At 39.2% G+C, this 16,400-nt stretch overlaps 1 protein-coding gene across 3 annotated transcripts in view; it reads right to left on the bottom strand.

Annotated features, from left to right (window-relative positions):
* LOC134350426 (ALK tyrosine kinase receptor-like) overlaps positions 1-16,400 on the bottom strand; it is a 1,308,522-nt gene that overhangs the window by 273,153 nt on the left and 1,018,969 nt on the right. The window lies entirely within an intron of this gene.

The following is a 16,400-nucleotide window of genomic DNA, read 5'->3' as shown; positions in this document are numbered from 1 at the left end:
CCTATGCACAGAGAATATCAGCTCTCTTATGTACAGAGGATATCCTGGCATAGCACTAGTTGAAAAAAGATTCATTAGACTTACTGCTGAAATGAGGGAGCTGGCCAGTCATAAACAGCTAAAGAAATTAGATCTATGTTATTTGTCTTTTAAAAGAATGAAGGCTGACCTTAATGAATCATTTACTAGCAAAGTACACATACGGTATGTTACCATAAACAACCCTGAGACTCAGACTCAATAAATCCATAATCATTATAGAATTTATGAAGTTCTGCACAACAGGACAGGCAACCAGTATGCAAAAGACAGGAAACTGCAAATACAAAAAGGGAAAAAAATAAAAATAATAATAAATGAATAAGATACAGATAGAGAGAACATAACAAGAAAAGTCCTTGAAAATTAGTCCATAGGTTGTGGGAACAGTTTGGTGATGGGGCAAGTGAAGTTGAGTGCAATTATCCCCTCTAGTTCAAGAGCCTGATGGTGAGGGATAATAACTGTTCCTGAATCTGGTGCTGAGAATCCTAAAGCTCCTCCTGATGGCAGCAGTGAGAAGAGAACATGACCCTGGAGGTGGGTGTCTCTGATGACGGATGCTGCTTTCCTGTGACAGCGATTCATGTAGATGTGCTTAATGGTGGGGAGAGCTTTACCCTTGATCCACTGGGCCACATCCACTACTTTTTGTAGGATTTTCTGTTCAAGAGCATTAGTGTTTCCAAACCGGCCAATGATGCAGCCAATCAATATACTCTCCACCACACATCAATAGAAGTTTGTCAAAGTTTTAGATGACATGCTGAATTTTCGGAAACTCCTACAGATGTAGATGCACTGCCATGCATTCTTTGTAATTGCACTGTGTGCTGGGACCACGACAGGTCCTCCCAAATAATAACACCGAGGAATTTAAAGTTGCTGTCCCGCTTCGCCTCTGATCCTCCAAGGAGGACTGGCTGATGGACCTCCAATCTCCTCCTCCTGATAATTCCTCCTAATAATCAGCTCCTTGGTCTTGCTGACATTGAGTAAGAGGTTGTTGTTATGGCACCACTCAGTCAGATTTTCAATTTCCCTCCACTATGCTGATTCATCACCATCTCTGGTGACGACGACAGTGGTGTTAGCAAACTTAAATACGACATTGCAGCTGTGCTTAGCCACACAGTCTAAAGCGTTTTTTTGACAGATTGGTGAATTGGGAGCAATGGGAACTAGCACAGAGGGGGGGTGAGGCGTGGGGCCAATCAACCACTATTATATTTAATAACAAAGACAGGCTTGAGGGAAAAGTTACCTTTTCCTTCTCCCATTTTCTGACCATGCTCATTTATTAATTCCATTTTAGCTTTAATTGCAGAGCAGGCACAGAGGTGTGCAAAGAAGATGAATGTCAGAGGGATGCATGTGAACAAAACAAGCCTTACAGTTCTACAATTTGTCTCAGGAAGTTTTATAAAAGGCATGATTTTAACACTTGTAACATTAACAGGTGGCCTATAATAATTTTAGATTTTTTCTTTATGCTTTAATTATCAAAAAAGCTTCTGGCAAACTTCGGTACTTAACCTTAATGTAGTAAATATCTATCCGTGAATTTCTCACGTCAAACAGAAGCTAAAAATATACTTCACTTCAACTTGAAATTGCCAGTTTAGAAAACACTTACTCTGAAAATTTGACAGCATACATGTAGGCTTTGCATCTAATGTATAATTCAAGCTCAAAGTAGGTTTTTTATCAAAGAACCTCAAAATGACACTGACGTGAATTTGACTTGTATGAGCATTTTGAATTTCCAATATACATTATACATTAATATTACATGTACTGTCCTGACAGGATCTGTATGCAGCTCCAGTTCCCACGTAAGCCTGCTAAACTACTATTCCCCACAGATCCAATTAAACTACAAGTCTCTTGATTCCGTTATTCTTTTTGCCCTCTTTTGAGAACAGGACTTCTAATGCAACCGATAAAAATCTGACCTCTTAAACCATAAAACTGAAAACAAATATATTATTTCATTCTAAAGTGATTGTGGCTTATTTCTCACTCAAAGAGTCTTTGGGTAATTACCAGACAGAATGACTGAGCTATCACCTTGCAGCAAGGTTCTTGTCCAATCCCACAAGACACAAGTTACTCAGTAGCCCTTTGTGCTGCATGTTATAAAAGGCGATTTCAAAATATTTTAATCAATATCTACCAGGCTTCTATCATCCAAATCCTGCATAAGCTTTCAAAAATATAATAGAGAAATAATCAGGGTATAATTTCCACCCCATGTATCCAATATTCATCTACAGAGCTGTAGTTAACTGTAGTTACACCTGTTTGCCCACAGCAGTGAAGAGTTACTCACATGCCCTTCTGAAAGCCAACAGATTTATGTTTCTGGGCATGGTCTGAGTGACAAGAGAAGCTAGAATTCATTCTGTAGAGTTTTGATACGTGCATAGACAGGTAGATAGGAAAATACCTTTTCCACTGGGAGTATCTGGAGCATGCAAATTTAAGGCCATCCATGAAGAAGCCAGACACAATGGACCCTTTAAACGTAAGACACTAGGTTTGAAATGCTAATGTGTAGCACATGGAATGGTACAAATTCTATCATAAAATTTGAATTGGAAAATTGGGATCTTACTGTAAGTTTCGCAAAGCTCATAATTTCCTCTACAGGTTTTCTTTGCACTTAATGTACAAATGTAAGGAACAGCACAGACATGAGCAGGGGCTGCTAAAAATACCTGAGTGGCTCTTGCATAATTTTGGACATTTCAATGTGTCACAGTGATGGACCTAAACTGTTCATGCAGAAGTGGTTTTCAAACACATTTCAGATATGCCTTATTGACTTTGCAAGAGTGTCTGCCTGATCAAAAGACCCTCTTCTCATTGCACAATTTCCTAAGAAAGTGGGGAAATTGTACTCAATGTAGTCCTTATCTCGATGGCTTTCTGTGTGGCTACATCAAGATGTGTATAACTCTGAACTCCATTTAAAAACAAAAACAGGGTCACAACAGGAGATGGTTCAAAGGACGTTCACGAAAATGATTCTGTGATTGAAAGGCTTAACATGTGAGGAACATTTGATGGCTCTGGGCCTCTACTCACTGAAGTTCAGAAGAATGAGATGTGACCTCATTGAAAACTATCAAATGTTTAAAGACCTCATTAGAGTGGATGCAGAGAGGATGTTTTCTGTGCTGGGGAAGAGCAAAGGACACAGCCTAGAATAGAGGGCATTCTAAAAGGAGGTGAGGTGGAATTTCTTTAGCCAGAGATTGGTGAATCTGTGGAATTCCTTGTCATAGGCGGCTGTGAAGGGCAAGTCACTGGGTATACTTAAGGCTAAGATTGATAGATTCTTGATTAGTCAGAGCATGAAGGGATATGGGCAGAAGGCAGGAGACTGGGGCTGACAGGGAAGATAGATCACCCATGATGAAGTGGTGGAGCAGATTCAGTGGGCTAAATGCCCAAATTCTGCTCCTATGTCTTATGGTCTCAAGGTTCCATTTGGTCGCAAGTCAGTGAAGGCGGATCTGGTAATATTTCATTGAGTTGAATCATTCTGCACCAACCGTCTCTTATAGAAAATATTCCATAGAAGAATTCCTTTGGTAGAGGTTTAGATGGAACATCTTCAAGGTTCTGTGATTCCTTGAGTGGAACGTCAAAGTTATTTCTCATAACCAGAACTTAAAACAGGCACTGAGATTTTGATTCACTGAACCTCTGCATTATTCCTCATGCACGCCAGAATGTGGTGCATCGTACGAGGGGTGATTGATAAGTTCGTGCCCTAAGATAGGAGGAGTCAAATTTAGAAAACCTAGCACATTTATTTTTCCTGCATGTACACACTTAGTCCAGCGGTCGTGGAGCATACGGATCTCTTCTTTGTAGAAATCAGCGTCTTGGACCTCCAGAAAGTGGTCAACAGCAGGGGTGATTGATAAGTTAGTGGCCTAGGGTAGAAGGAGGTGAGTTATTAACCTCAAACTTTCTGCATTTTCACTCAAAGAGTTGAACTGCACGTGCATGTAATGAGAGCGGTATAACTCATCTCCTTCTACCTTAGGCCACAAACTTATCGATCACCCCTTCTATAGACCACCTGGAGGTCCAAGATGCTCTCGTTACATGCACGTGCAGTTCATCTCTTTGAGTGATAATGCAGAAAGTTTGAAGTTAATAACTCATCTCCTTCTACCATAGGCCGCGAACTTATCAATCACTCCTCGTAGCTTATCCTCAAGGTAGCTGAGATGTCAGCAAGTCCATTGTCCAGCTCATGATGGTGATAAAACTAACATTAGCTCCTTCTGGAACTTTTTTCAAGGAGGTCTGGAAAGAGATGCAACGTTTCATCCCATGCAGCTTGGAAAGTGATAAAGAAGAGGAAGGAGTTGAGCTTGGTATAGTTCAGCAGTGATAATACTGAATAGTGGGACAGGTTTGAAGGACTTAGTGGTCTAATCCTGCTTTTGTACTTTCTCGTGTTCTTGAATTCTGAAAGTTTTCCAGTTCGCAATGGATTAATTACTGAAAAGAGATTCTGAGGTATCTATGTAATTAAAATGATATCCTTATCACCATAGAGACTGAACAGAACACATGAGAGTGCTGGAAGAGGCGCACAACACATTACAAAATGCCAACATATAGCTGAAATGCAATGCAAGCATTATACAGTCTGAGAAGTAAAGGTGAAAGCTGATGTGGCTGTGAGATTGCTGACTACAAGCCATTCCCAGGTAATAAACAAGCTCCATTTTTATAGACATTTATACACTAAAAACGCTCATAATGGCAACTGTGCCTCCAAAATGTTGTAATGAATGGCAGCAAAACAAAATCAAACTAATAAGAAACAATTACTAAAAGTCAAGAGAGAGGAAACTTTCATAGGTATGTATGTATGTTGGAATTTTGAATTTAACAATATTATGGGAACTCGTTCTTATGTAGGATGGATGCTCATAAATTGGATACTCTTAAGCCAGGAATGGTCTGTCGTGATACAGAGTTTTTTCACTCCTTGTTTAGGATACTGCCGAAGAATATGGTAGTGAACCTTGTCAACGATTTCGAATATTACTGCAGTATCCTAAAGAAGGACCGAAAAAGTTCTTTCTTCTTCAATTCTTATTACAAAAAGTGTATACCTTTTGTTGTGTATTTAATATTTCAGTAATATTTGAATAATATTGTAAATATATTGTTTGATTAACCATTCTTTGTTGTTTACATAATGCATTGTGGGTTATATGTAGAAGTACGTAAATGGCTTATGTCATTACGCTGCTTCATCATACGTACACACCTACCTAGCTTTGGGGTGTATGGGGTGTCAGAGAGGGGTAGCACCTCTGGTGGGGGAACATATCGCGTCCTTTTCAAGGCAGTTAGTCCACCTTTGGTCCCCACCTGGCACTCAGCTCTCACCTGTGGCTCCCCGTAGCTGTTTGCATGCGACAGCAGCCACACCCCGGGCAACGGCTTTGACAAGCCGGCTAAACCAGGTGAGGGTAGCTAACGGGTCTCAAACCCTCGGTGAGATAGGGAGTTGTCTATCCCAGCATGTGAAGACAGACTCCGGCGGATTGAACGGACGAGACCAGTGGAAGGTCCAACGGTCAAGGAGGTGGTCTCTGCAAGCGTTGTGGAACATGTAGAGCAGGACAAGACACAGAAGACATCCTGGTCATCCACTGCGCCTAGTCCCATCTCCAGCCATCTCGACTCTGTCTTGCCATTGGATCCAGATGGGAATTGGGAAGAGAGAGTGAGGTTGACACTGCGCAACTCTCCCTCACTTAAATCCAAATCTCGCGCCAGTCTCGACACCATCATAATGGTGTTGAGGTCCTCATCAACGTCGACGATGGACGAACATATAGACGCCTAGCTTCAAGTAAAAATGAAGATAGACTCACATTCCCAGCTCCCTTGTTTTCCTCTCAATTAGTTTTTATGTTTTGAAGTTCTGAAACATTACACTTTTCTCTGAGGTGAAGAGGAAAAAGGGCAAATAGATAAATAGAGCAAAACCTACTAGCATATCTCTGCTAATTATTATGATCTGTGGAAAGTTTTACAACTATCTTATTATGTTTCTGACTGTGTTATCAGTACATACCTTCTTACATGCTCACCATCAGTAAGGAAAACTATGGGCAGTTTGAACAAGAACTTTTGCCGTCATTTCTGGATTAGTTGATTTTAGTAGTGATTGTAAAAAGAAATGCAGATTCTGAAAATCAGAAAAAAAAATCAACATTCTAGAAACAGCTGTTTAGGCAGCATCTGTAAAAAAGTATCTTAAAGCATTAATATTAAATGCTCCTGGTTGGCAGGTACTTCCTAATCCCTCACAGATCCCATGAAATTGCTGTGCAAGTTAATAGAGTGTTTAAGAAAGCGTATGGTGTGGTGGACTTTATTAGTTGGGGGATTAAATTTGAGAACCATGAGGTAATGTTGCAGCTCTATAAAACTCCGGTTAGACCACACTTCAAGTGTTATATACAGTTGTGGTCACCATATTACAGGAAGGATGTGGAAGCTTTAGAGAGGCTGAAGAGGAAATTTATCAGGATACTGCATGAATGTGAGATCCTGTCTTATGAAGACAAGTTGAGTGAGTTAGAGTTATTCTCTCTGGACCAAACGGAGATGACAGATGACTTTACAGAAGTGTACAAGATGATGGAAGGTATAGATAGATTGGACAACCAGAGGCACTTCCCCAGGGTGGAAATGTCTAAAATGAAGGGGCATAATTTTAAGCTAATTGGGAAAAAGTATAGAAGGAATGCAGAGGTAGTTTTTTTTTAAAACACAGAGACTGGTGGGTGAATGGAACGTGCTGCCAGGGGTGGTAGGGGAGGTAGATACATTAGGGACTTTGAGACTCTTAGGCATATGGATGAAAGAAAAATGGAGGGCTATGGGGGAAAGGAAGGGTTTGGTTGATCTTGGGGTAGATTTGCCACAGCATCATGGGCTGAAAGGCTTGTGCTATTCTGTGTTCTAAAAACGATCAGTTGCAACATTCAGACCAAATCTGTCGACACCATTGCAATGATGGGTCACCTCTCTGTTTCCGCTGGCCTATTCAGCAAGGTACCGTGCATGATGTCATATGCTAACAGTAGAAGCACTAATACCTTTACTCACAGTGGAAGTAATGAATTAACAAATAACATTTTTCGATTGGAAGTTGCTGATAATGATTTTCTGCTGACAGCTGCAGAGGGATACCCATAATGAAGTTTATTAACAGAGCTTGTGGAGATAAAGTGAATAAAGAAGTGTAAATAAAGTGTAGTTAAGAAAGCTTATGAAGCGTTAGCTTTCATAAGTCGAGGGATAGAGTGTAAGAGTCACGGGGTAATGATGCAACTCTATAAAACTCTGGTTAGGCCACGCTTGGAGTACTGTGTCCAGTTCTGGTTGCCTCACTATAGGAAGGATGTGGAAGCATTGGAAAGGGTACAGAGGAGATTTACCAGGATGCTGCCTGGTTTAGAAAGTATGCATTATGATCAGAGATTAAGGGAGCGAGGGCTTTACTCTTTGGAGCGAAGAAGGATGAGAGGAGACATGATAGAGGTATACAAGATATTAAGAGGAATAGATAGAGTGGACAGCCAGCACCTCTTCCCCAGGGCACCACTGCTCAATACAAGAGGACATGACTTTAAGGTAAGGAGTGGGAAGTTCAAGGGGGATATTAGAGGAAGGTTTTTTACTCAGAGAGTGGTTGGTGCATGGAATGCACTGCCTGAGTCAGTGGTGGAGGCAGATACACTAGTGAAATTTAAGAGACTACTAGACAGGTTTATGGAGGAATTTAAGGTGGGGGGTTATATGGGAGGCAGGGTTTAAGGGTCAGCACTACATTGTGGGCCAAAAGGCCTGTACTGTGCTGTACTATTCTATGTTCTATGAAATCAGATCTTGCTGGAGAAGGCAGTCAATGGGTCAAAGTTGCTTGAATTGGGGCTATAGAGAAGAGATTCTGAAGGTACTATACTCATGCATAGTCAAGGTATCTAAAATGAATCATTCAAATGAAAGCAGTGGCCAGAGACACAAGTGTATTGTGCACTTTGAAATTCAGTGAATAGACTAGTAGAATTCAGAAACACAGTTCCTTTGAAGGCAATGGGTAGCACTGAAGGAATTATGTATTAGGTGACACATGCTGCAGTTCTAATACACTGCAAGGCTGTGATTGGTTACTACATTTAATGCCATGTAACTCAGACAATAGCATCTCCAAGTTTTCTTCCAAGTTTCCCCTTATCCAATGTAATGGAGACTGCAGCACTGCTAAATAAAACCCCATAGTGGCTAAAATGTTATGGTCTGAACAACGATCATGGTGTTGGTGGGGAAAGAAATTGGTTAAAGAGTCCGTCTGAGGTATTAGCAGGTTGCTAGCTTTTATGGTAAAAGGCGGATAAAATTGTAGGGGTAGTGAAAAGCAGATACATGCCCTTTCATGAGAATATGTTTCAAAAATAATCCCTGTTACTCATATAATCAAGATTACAGAATTCTTAGGTTATTCTTATTATTTCAGGGAAAGCTGCTGAAGATAAAAATCAGAAATACTAAAGAGTCAATTAAAAATGATTTCAAAAGACAAAGCTCAAGAAATAAAAGCATAAAACCTTATCACATACACAATATATCCATGACTAATGACTGGTTATTGATGTTGTATTTGACTAAGAGGATCAGCTTACCCAACTCATCCTGATCTAATATTTTGACAGTTATTCCTTCAACAAATGGATTGAACACTATAACTCAACTTCTCTAGATCACTGAAGCAAAATGGGAACAATTCATATGCTTCTGGTAAATGGATATTGTGACTACCTATGTTAAAAGGTCTTTCAATCTTGTTCTTCTCTACAAATATTTCTAGTTACATTTTCAGTCCACTAATATTTCCCATTTCAGCCTCTTCCTCTGATAGCATTCCCAACTCCATTTACCTGTTGTTGATGAAACTTCCACCAACACTATTGGTTACAGAATATAGGTAATTAACATAAAATATAGAGTGCATCTCAAACTGAGGCAAGTTATAACAGAATATTGAACATTAGCGTCAAAAGGAAAATAAACTTATTCTGATATTTCTTATTTATTTTCAATTTTATGAAATATCATTCAATTTCACAGCAGCTAACTTTGTTAAAATCAACATCTGGTTTTGCTTGCGTCTGTGGAAATAAATTGCTTTAGAATTGTGATTATGCAGAACTTTATAGATCTGCAGTTACTGGCCACATATAGATTGATAGCCTAAAATAATTTCAGTCACCAAGTGATGCCTTAATGGGAAATAATTACAATCTGTTCACTCTCAATGCAATTGTGAGGCAGAAGATGAATCTCATCTTAATGACTAGTAACATTGCACAAAAAATAAATTTGGCTTCCTGAATACTTTTGGATGCATTTTATAGATTTTGGGCTGCTGATCATGAAAATCACTATGAAATTTCCCTATTATGCATTATTTTTAAATATCGCCTATATCTGTTATTTCAATTCATAATTCAAGTTAGAATGACTGATGCCAAGAATAAGGAAGGCATTTTTATTGCTGCACAAATCAAACAGGTTATCAATGACAGGCAATTCGAAGAACTTCTAGTGGGACTGGAGAAAATCTCATGGAAGGCATTCAAGGATGTTGTTGAAATTTTTCTTGGCATCTACAAAGCAGCAAACTACGTGCAATTGGTTGACAACATGCTTCAATCATACAAAACCATGAAGAGCAACATGTCACTAAAGACTCATTTTGGGCATTCCCATTTAGAATTCTTTCCTGCAAATCTTGACACTGTCTGTGACGAGTATGGTGAAAGGTTTCACCAGGACATTGCATTCATGGAGAAATGGTATCAGGGCAACTGGAATTCATCAGTGCTGGCTGATTATTGCTGGACACTTAAGTGAGAAGCCTCAGGCACTGAGTACAAATGAAAATAATCAACACAATATTTTTATCTTAGTTGAACTATTGTAAAGCATCAGCACTGTACTGGGTCACTGAGAGTTTAGTTACCAGTTAACATTGTATTTGCAGTATGGCTGATCACTGCTATTTCTTGAGTTGGTCATATCGTGGACACTGGCATGCTGACGGTGCTCTCTATGGGAAAGCATGATATGGAGAGAGCTCTGAGTAAGTATTAGGCAATGTGAGTTAAGTCGTTTCACACTGAAGTGCTCCCTTTCAATTGCTTTTTCCTCCACAATTTCAGTTTTGCCTGTGTTACATACTATTTGAATATAGACACTTGGTTCGCACCCAAGCGTTTATCAGCACTGCTCTTGAATCATCTCCTGGAAGGTGTGTGAGAACATTCTCTGGCAAATCTGCAATAATCTTCCACACTTCAAGTCACACGCACTCGACAATCCTGTGACAGAAGCTTGAGATCAGTATTCCAATCCGTGGTGAATAATAGACCATCCAGCACATTTCCATTTTGTGTCACCAGATCAAATTGTAAGTAAGATTTATGGAGCTCTTCAAAAGCAATTTCTTCTCTAGAGGTCAACATGAGCAAACTAAGGCAGGCATGATGATGCAACAAAGAGGACGAATGCAGATTTAAACAGGGAAATACAATATGCATCTCCAAAGTAAGCCACTTTGGCTAATAGCTTGCCCCCAAGACAACACTGATAGATTGGTGTTAAGTTAAGTGTGATGAAATATGAGGAGATCCTTGTTGTTGGTTAAATGTGATGTGATTAAATGTGAAGAGATCATTGTTGAAAATAAGAAAGTCTTGTCAGAGTATTTCCTAAATGATAAGAATTTATGACCGAAGTGGGGTAGGTATTTACGTAGATCTAAAAAGCTACTGAAGAGGATAATGGTAATTAAATAACTACAGTGAGAACAAAAAAACTTTACAAATACCCAGCAGGTGAGGCAAAGCTGGTGGCCTTTCATTAGAGACAAGAAACAGTGGAGATAAAACAAATCTCAAATTGGAGAGAAAGATTGGGGATGGGAGATCTGTGATAGGGTGGAGACCAGGAGATGGTGCTGGCTGGAAGATGGTGAGATAGGCTAATGAATAAAACAGATATGTTGGGAGAGATGCAAATAGGGGGAAAATAAAGTCCTAAATAGCTGGCAGAGAAAGTCTGATTACCAGAAGTGTGAGATACAAGGCTGGAATATTTAATCACCTGAATTTCTTGCAATCTAGAAAGCTGCAATGTACCTCATGAAAAGATGCAATGCAGTTCCTCAGATTATATTGAATGTATTAGAGTAACATATTAGATATTAAAAGGCTAGAATGGAGGTGAGATGGAAGGATTAAATGAACTGGAAGCTCAGGGTCACTCTTGTAGGTTGGGGGTGTTGTGGATAGTGTGGAGGGCTGTCAGAGGTTACAGCGGGACATTGATAGGATGCAAAACTGGGCTGAGAAGTGGCAGATGGAGTTCAACCCAGGTAAGTGTGAGGTGGTTCATTTTGGTAGGTCAAATATGATGGCAGAGTATAGTATTAATGGTAAGACTCTTGGCAGTGTGGAGGATCAGAGGCATCTTGGGGTCCAAGTCCATAGGACACTCAAAGCTGCTGGGCAAGTTGACTCTGTGCTTAAGAAAGCATATATGGTGCATTGGCCTTCATCAATCATGGAATTGAGCTTAGGAGCCAAGAGGTAATGTTGCAGCTAAATAGGACCCTGGTCAGACCCCACTTGGAGTATTGTGCTCAGTTCTGGATAGGGTCTTTTAAGAGACTCCTGGACAGGTACATGGAGCTCACAAAAATAGAGGGCTATGGATAACCCTAGGTAATTTCTCAGGTAAGTTCATGTTCAGCACAGCTTTGTGGGCCAAAGGGCCTGTATTGTGCTGTAGGTTTTCTATGTTTCTATGTCTTATTTACCAGAGATATATGGCAAAACAGCACCCACGTTATTTTCTACAATGCATATGAGACCACACAATGCAGTGTATTGGATTGGAAGAAGAAGAAAGTTGCCGATTCACCTGTAAAGAGTGAATGGGCATTTGGACTGCTAAGAGAGTGTAGGTGTTAGAGCTTGAAATTACATAGGAAGGTTCTAGAAGAAGTGTAACGCATGTAGGCAGAACCAATATCCTGGTCCCTTTGGAATACTGAAAAAGAATTTCATAAGCATTTAAACTCAGAGACACTGTTGATTAATGAGGTGAACAACATATCATACCATTGAGGAACAAGAGTAGGCTGCTTTGCCACTCAACCCTGTCTGCTATTTAATAAGATCATGTTTTACCTGATATTCAGCTTAATGTTGCATTTTGCTCTATTCAAGTGTGTATGAAGAATCTTTCTACACCTGCTTTAACAATATCCTTTGACTCTGCTTCCACTGTCTTTTGAGGAAAAGAGTTCCAAAGGATTACAACCCACTAAAAGACACAAAAACCTCATTTACGTCTTCAATGGGCTACCCATTATTGTGCTAGTTTCCACTACAACAGCATACATTCTCTCAACATTCAACCTGTCAAGGTGTTTCAGGATCTTTTTGCTTCAATAAAGTCACCTTTCACTCTTCTAAATTCCAGCAGATACAAGTTACGCCTGTCCAACTTTTCCTCAGAAGAAAACTTGGCTATTCCAGGTATGAGTCTAGTAAAACTTCTATGAATTGTTTTGAAAATATTAACATTCTTCCTTAAATAAGGACACCAGACATGATTCACCACTGCCTTATTTAATGGAAACATAACCTTCTTCCATGTATACTGAAGAATACAAAACTACAGGTCTTCTGGAACTTGGAGCTAAATACAATGCAATTAAGTTACATGGAATGTAATTGAAAATGCAGCATCTCTGTCCTCAGTTTGATTGAAACTAGCTCTTTACTACAAAAGGTTGATGGAAAGAAAAGAAGTTGTAACGATCAAAGCTAAGTATCAAAGTTCTGTTAAAATGAGTAAAGAGCTGCAAATCATGGGACTGGGATCAAAGATAAAAAATTGACAAGAGAGATGGAAGTGAAGGCTTTCTGTCTAAAGATATCCATTTTCATATAAATACCCAATCATGCAGTTTATCAGGGCTTAGATGAGGAGATATAATGCAAATATTCGATGAGCTGTGTTTGACCAATTGAGATGAATGTGTTATGTCATTTACCTTGAGGCAGGGGTCCAGTTGGCAAAGTATATCACCAAACTGAACATTTTTAGCAGCTTAAAGGCAATGCATGATTTTTTTAATGTCAAATGTAGAACCATGATGGACTTCAAAGATTGATAATGAAAATGTCTATGGTACTTCATGGATGATAAATGGATATCAGGTGCTGGTGGAAAATGCCAAAATATGTAAGAAGAAAGAAGTTCTGAAGAACTTTTTAAAGGAGAGGGGGAAGAAGGGCGAGGGGAAGAGGGGGTGGGAGTGGGGGTAGGGGGAGGGTGTAGGGGTAGGGGGTAGGGGGAGATGCAGCAAATAACAGGATTTGAGGACAAATTGAAATGTACCCATAAGTTAAGCCATGTTAGAATCTCAAAAATAAAAAGAAAATTATTTCATTTGGGAAATTAATTTTAATTCAACTCAAAATATTAGGGAATGAGTAGAAGAATTCTAAGAATCATTTGAGTAGACAATGAAAAACACCTAGCTTGTTACGTTCCTGCTGAACACAGATGTGGTGAGTGGTGCTGGAGTCATTTGTCACCAGGACCAGTCCAATCTGTTAGATCAGATTGGAAAGGGAAAGACACTTTCTTCATATTTTTACAGTTCAAGTAATAACTTTTCTTAGTGGTTCTAAACTTGTCAGCTATGAATGCTGTAATTCATCCATTATGAACTTGGGTGTTCCTCATGACTGCTCTGATAAACTTTCGTTCTTCAAAGTTACAACAATAAGGAAATATCAGGCTCTTACTCTTTAAATGAAAGAAACAAAAGATTGGAAGGCTGTCCACAGAAGACAGACCACTACATCTATTGCCCTCAAGCATAAAAAGGATAGTTTATTGAGTGCCTTGAATCTAATTTTCCATTCATTTGTATCGTGACTGATCACTATAACCTTTTGCTTCATATCCTTTGATGCTCTTATATGTAGAATTCTATTTCTCAGTCACAAATTTTCAATATGCACAGGAGTCAGCAACCACTTCTTTTTGTTGGGAGAGTTCCAAACATCTGTTGTACATCTTGTATACATATTTTTAGTAAATCTGAATTTTTTTTTTACAATTGGAAGCCCTTACTAAACCTGTGCAGATTACAGAGGCGACATTTGTATTTCAACTACTCATTACCCACAGTGTATTCAAAGTTGCTCATTTTTATTAACCTTTATTCACTTAGCTGTTATACAATCTTCTTATTCAAATATTTGGAAGTGTAGTTTCCACCTCAAATAAATCCACTTCTACTAAATCTGTCGTGATTTCCTTACCCAGAAATCCTTTTCAAACATATCTGAATATCAATCAGCATGAAATGTGCCATGATCTGGAACAATTGGTCAGTACTTTAAAATGTAACCTCTATAAAAACCGTTGCCTTGAAAATAACAACTATTGACATTTCTGAAATGTATTTAACACACTTAAGAATAGTGTGACACAAAATATAGAAAATTTAAATCAATGTTAGTACACGGTCTACAGCTTACATAGTTAGAAATGACTGAAGATTACTTTTTTAATTTTTCATGAGATTCCCCACTGTGATTAATTCCCAACACTTCTGAGGTGACCTAGTAAGCTATTTGGATTAAAAAAAAAATCACAATCAGAATTAAACTGGACAGGTCACCTGACATCAACATAGGCACTAGATGTAACAGCGACAGAGGACTAGAATAAAAATGCATGGACGTAATACTGAGGCTTTATAAGATGTTAATCAGACCACATTTTCAGGCACCATGGTGGCATTGTGGTGAGCTCTACATTATTACAGCTCAGGGAGTCAGAGAATGGAGTTCAATTCCAACGTCATCTGTAAGGAGTCTCTGTACGCCTTCCCTATTTAATGAATGGGTTTCTCTGGTGTGCCGCTTTCTCCTCACAATCCAAAGATGTACTGGTCAGTAGGTTAATTGTTCATTGTAAATTGTCCCACGATTAGGCTAGGGTGAGATCGGGATTGCTGGGCAGCGTGGCTAGAAGAGTTTACTCTGTACTGTATCTCTAAATCAATCAATCAATAAATAAATCAATAGATATTATGGGAAATTTTGGCCCCAGTATCTAAGGAAGGATGTACTGGCATTGGAGAATGTCCAGAGGAGGTTTATAGAAATAATCCTAAGGATGAAATGGTTAACTTTTGAGGAGTGTTTGATGGCTCTTAGAGTATATTTGCTGGAGTTTAGAAGAAAAAAGGAGGAATTGCATTAAAACCTATTGAATATTGAAAATACTAGATAGATTGGATATAGAGACTGTTTCCAGTAGTGGAAGAGTCTAGGACTAGAGGGCAGAGCCTCGGAATGGATGGGCATCCATTTAGAACAGAGATGAGGAGGAATTTCTTTAGCCAAAGAGTGGTGAATCTGTGGAATTCATTGCCACAGATGGCTGTGGAGGTCAAAACAATGGGTGTAATAATGCAGAGGTTGATTTGTAAGCCTGTCAAATTTTTGGGAAAAGGCAAGAGAATGGGTTGATAGGGAATAACAAATCAGCCACTATTGAATGGCAGAACAGACTTGAAAGGCTGAATGCCTTAATTGTGCTCCTGTATCTTATGGTCTTATCGTTCATCCCACTCTTATCGCAAAGCCAAACGACCAATTTTGTTTCAGTGTGGATAGCAGAGGAGAATGTCAGACATTACAGCTGATGGAGCAAAAGAAATGAAGGGCCAACCTGGAGAAATTTCAATTTAAGAACATTGGCATACTAATCAGCAATACAGTAAGTTATAGATAGAGCTGAGTAAATGCAGAATAGATCATATCAAAGTGCTGCAGTTTTGTCATATCCATTTGTAAATAGTGTCAGACAATTACACATCTGATGTTAAAAACAGAGCACTTGCAGTTACCTTCATTCCAGCTTACTGAGCGAATGATCAACTCCAACCTCCTACAGAGGATTGACCATTGCAGAAGCTACACCTCAGGTAGTTCACCTCAATCCATATTACATAAACAACTAGTACTGGTTACAGCAAAGGCTATAAATTCAACAAAATCGCACCTTAAAGACTGAGGATGTAGAGAGATATTACATCCAAAAACAATGGGACAAATCTAACCCAGCCAATTACCACCCTGTCAGCCCTCTTTTAGTCTGAAGCCAAGTGACTGGAAGGTCATTGACAGCACTGCCAAACATTATTTAAA

The sequence above is a fragment of the Mobula hypostoma genome, chromosome 8, assembly GCF_963921235.1.
Source record: "Mobula hypostoma chromosome 8, sMobHyp1.1, whole genome shotgun sequence".
Lineage (NCBI taxonomy): Eukaryota > Metazoa > Chordata > Chondrichthyes > Myliobatiformes > Myliobatidae > Mobula > Mobula hypostoma.
The sequence above is the reverse complement of the archived record's forward strand: the minus strand, read 5'-3'. Positions and strand labels throughout refer to the sequence as shown.